The sequence below is a fragment of the Lynx canadensis genome, chromosome D4 (assembly GCF_007474595.2).
Source record: "Lynx canadensis isolate LIC74 chromosome D4, mLynCan4.pri.v2, whole genome shotgun sequence".
NCBI lineage: Eukaryota > Metazoa > Chordata > Mammalia > Carnivora > Felidae > Lynx > Lynx canadensis.
In genome coordinates, this window is record NC_044315.2 from 64820000 (window position 1) to 64824554 (window position 4555).

Here is a 4555-nt window from a genome sequence, read left to right on the forward strand (position 1 = left end):
TTTTCCTCTGCAATTTTCAATATGTTATTTTATGACATAACTTCAAAACCAAAAGTGTTTAAAAATTGTTGGCAGGCTGGATGGCTCAAGAGATTTGTAATAGGTTATACACTGCCTTTGATTTCTAGGTCATTGCTTTAAATCCATTCTGCTTAATGACTATTGGCTGTTTAAAGTGAAATGAACTGGTGAGTTTAGCAGAGTCCCATAGTCATTTGTATTATCTACTACCTTTTACAAAAAGTTTGTATATAGAGTCTCTAGTCACCCCTGTGCCTCAACAGCAAGTTGAGACATTCAAGTTAGAAATATGGGTCAAAATTGAGATGCAATCACTTTTTTGACCATATAATTGTCAACAACTAGCTTGCCTTCTTTTAGCCTTAATTTCTCCATTTTTTACATTTGTGTCTAAATGTGGGTGTATTTCACAAATAAATCATCTACTTCACTGAATTGTTTTATCAAATAAATACTTTATGTGACCATAGCAACACTTTAAAATTTTTTTTAATGTTTTTATTTCTTTTTGAGACAGAGAGAGACAGAGCATGATCAGGGGAAGGGCAGAGAGAGAGGGAGACACAGAACCCGAAGCAGGCTCCAGGCTCTGGGCTGTCAGCACAGAGCCGGACGTGGGGCTCGAACCCACGGACTGTGAGATCCGACCTGTGCCGAAGTCGGACACTTAACCAACTGAGCCACCCAGGCGCCCCATAGCAACACTTTTTGAGGGTCTTGTAAGGGATAAATATTGCAATTCACATTACTTCATTTAATTTTATGTGATGCCTATAACTCACTGTGAACTAGTTGCTATTTTTTTAATAAATGGAAAAACCACCTTACAAACATTATGCAGCTTCCCTAAAACACATAGATTGTTTCTGAAAGTAAGTAATCATTCATTTAATGATTAAGTCAACAGATATTACTGGTTCAACTTAATTCTATCAAATATTGTCCAAGGCACTGGAGAGACAGTGGTAAACAAAAGGAACAAATACCAAGACCTAGAATAATCCAGAATAGATTAGAATAATCCAGAAAAGACTCTAGGGAAGGTGACATTTAACCAGAGACCTGAATAATGACAAGGAGCCATGTCCTTTGTCAATGTGCTAAGATTGATGTGCAAACTTACTATAATCCAATTTAGGTCTATCCATATTTATTTGAAGTCTTAATTTCTCTTTTTTGTCTTTCTACTGATTTTAAAAGACAGATAATTTAGCAAATTAGCAGAGATTACCAACCCAAAGTTGGAGGTTATTTCACAATCCTAAAAATAGAGGGAAGAAAAAGAAAGACAGTTGAGGAAAATGAAGATAGCTTTACATAGTTCATAATAAAATGTGAAGTTTAATTTGGTCTATGCACTTGCCTGTCATGTGATTTATGATTTGGCCAAATTCCCTCTTTCTTCTCACATACACACACAAAATGCTTTTGTACAGTATATTCAGTTGCTTTGAGGATTAAATGAAATGACTTTTATAAAATGTCTGGGATATAGTTAGTGCTCATGAAATAGGAGGAATACCTGGAATTGGGAGAGGGATGGAAATTGAGAATTCTCGTATCTAGAAAATTTTTTAAAGATTGTGACTCATCTTCTTTATGATAACATGCCATTGGGAGCCAGCCATGTTAGGAATTTTATTTTATTTTACTTTTTAATGTTAATTTAATTTTGAGATGGGGGAAGGGCAGAGAGAGAGGGAGAGAGAGGATCTGAAGTGGACTCTGCACCGGCAGCAGAGAGCCCCATGTGGGGATCAAACTCACAAACCATGAGATCATGACCTGAGCCAAAGTCAGATGCTTAACCGACTGAGCCACCCAGGCACCCCAGGGATTTTAAAATATGAAAGTAATATGAAATAAATTGTAAAGAAAGAAAGATGGTTCTTTGTGACTCTAGAACATATCTGTTGTAAGCAAACCTGGAAACACATCCATCTATTCATTCTCCACTCAGAGTTCTTAGTTATCTATTCTCACATTGTGTGCTACACGTTAGAGAAATAAACTAATAGTCCCCTTCAAAAAAAGTAAAACGAATGTGATTAAATACCATTAACAATGTACAGAAGTTGAGAATAGACCTAACCTTTCTGTGTTACACAAGGAGGTGTCCATACAGCATTGTTCTTCATCCCCTGGTTAACTCAAAGGGAAACTTTCACAATGAAGGAGGAGGATGTCCTTAAATGACTTGTAGCAGGAACCCACTTAGGTGGCAACAACCTTGACTTCCAAATGGAACAGCACATCTACAAAAGGAAAAGTGATGGTGCCTGCATCATAAATCTGAAGAGAACCTGGGACAGGCTTCTGTTGGTAGCTCATGCCACTATTGCCAATGAAAACCTGCCTGATGTCAGTGTCATATTATCCAGGAATACTGGCCAGCAAGCTGTGCTGAAGTTTGCTGCTACTACTGGAGCCACTCCGATTGCTGGCTGCTTCATTTCTGGAACCTACACTAACCATATCCAGGCAGCTTTCTGGAAGCTGAGACTTCTGGTGGTTACTGATCCCAAGGCTGACCACCAGCCTCTCACAGAGGTGTCTTATGTTAACCTGCCTACCATCGCTCTGTGTAACACAGACTCTCGTCTGTACTCTGTGGACATTGCCATCACTTGCAACAGCAAGGGAGCTCACTTAGTGGGTCTGTCTGATGTGGATGCTAGCCTGGGAAGTTCAGCGCATGCATGGCACTATTGCCCGTGAACACCCAAGGGAGGTCATGCCTGATCTCTGCTTCTACAGAGATCCTGAAGAGATTGAAAAGGAAGAGCAGGCCACTGCTGGAAAGGCTGTGATCAAAGAGGAATTTCGGGATGAATGTACTGCTCCAGCTCCTGAGTTCACGGCCACTCAACCTTAAGTCCCAGACTGGTCTGAAGGCGTCCAGGTGCCCTCTGTGCCTATTCAGCAGTTCCCTACTGAAGACAGGAGTGCTCAGCCTGCCACTGATGAGTGGTCTGCAACTCCCACTCCTCTAGCCACTAGCCACTGAATGGGCAGGAACAACCACTGAGTGGTCTTAAGCTGCTCTTCCACAAAGGCATACAAAATGGAAAGAAGGTTGATGGAAAATAAACTGTTTGTTAAAAAAAAATGGGGGTGACTGGGTGGCTCAGTGGGTTGAGAGTCCGACTTTGGCTCAGGTCATGATCTCACAGCTCATGAGTTCGAGCCCCGCATCGGGCTGTGTGCTGACAGGTCAGAGCCTGGAGCCTGTTTCTGATTCTGTGTCTCCCTCTCTCTCTGCCCCTAACCCACTAGCATTCTATCTCTGCCTCTCTCAAAAATAATAAACATTAAAAAATTTTAAAACATGGACCTGAATTTCATTTTAGACTCTATCAAATCTTCAAATTTTGAAATTAGAGTTGTAAAGAAAACATTTTCCTCTACTTAGAACAAATTGGACAGTTTACATATAAACATTGTAGAGTCCTGAGAAATAAGCATTATTAGTCTAAAATGTTTCTATTGATGTCTCAAATTTAAGCAATAGGAATAAGATTGGAGCTGAACCCATAGCCAACTGAGCTTCAGGGTTGCTATCTTTCAGCCTCACACTATTTTTCAGCGATACATATATCTTTCAAAATATTTAAGTTTGTGTTAAGAGTATTCTAAGACCTAGGGGTGCCTGGGTGGCTCAGTCGGCTGGGCATCCAACTTCGGCTCAGGTCATGATCTCACGGTTCGTGGGTTTGAGCCCCGCGTCAGGTTCTGTGCTGACAGCTCAGAGTGTGGAGCCTGTTTCAGATTCTGTGTATCCCTCTCTCTCTGCCCTCCCCCACTCGTGCTCTGTCTCTCTCTGTCACAAGAATAAATAAATATTTTTAAAAATGTTTAAAAAGAATATGGGCTATAACATTATTAAAAAAAAGAATATTCTAAGACCTATACCTATTATTAATGAGGCAATGTTTTATTCTTTTATACAAGAAAATAACATTAAATGAGATACTTTATGGAAATCTCTCCAAATAAGTGGTCAAGTCATTGCTGTTATTGATTCCTTGTGAGGAAACATAATTGCAGAGATATAGATTTTTTTAACTATAATATTTAATCTTTTGGAAGGAAACCTAATGCTCATGACAGATCAACACCCAGAATATCCATGGGCAAGTTAATTGCTCAGTTGATGACAGGATTGATTAGGCAGAAAAACAATTTCTATGAAGCATAAAATTTGGGAAATGAACTGTTTAATTTAATGAACAGAATTACTGTTTAAATCATTCATGGCTGATTCTATTATTAGTTCTACAAGTATTAAGGTGAACATCAACTCTTATCATTTATGATACCACAGACTATTAGTGTTAATATCTTTCCTGGAAAGTCTTGTTGAAGTATTTTCATACAAGTATACTATGGAGAAGACATGAAATACTAAAAATAACACTAATGAGATTAATATACAATCACTCTTCTGAAAGAGCATTCCAATCAATCTTTAGAATGGAAGAACAAGTACTACTAAACTCATTATGCTTATGGAAAATTATGAGGCAGTGAATTT

The 4555-nt window shown here is 38.8% G+C and overlaps 1 pseudogene; it reads left to right on the forward strand.

The window, feature by feature from the left end:
• The first annotated feature begins 2190 nt into the window (after positions 1–2190).
• On the forward strand, positions 2191–3059 carry LOC115499443 (annotated as a pseudogene).
• The last annotated feature ends 1496 nt before the right edge of the window (positions 3060–4555 follow it).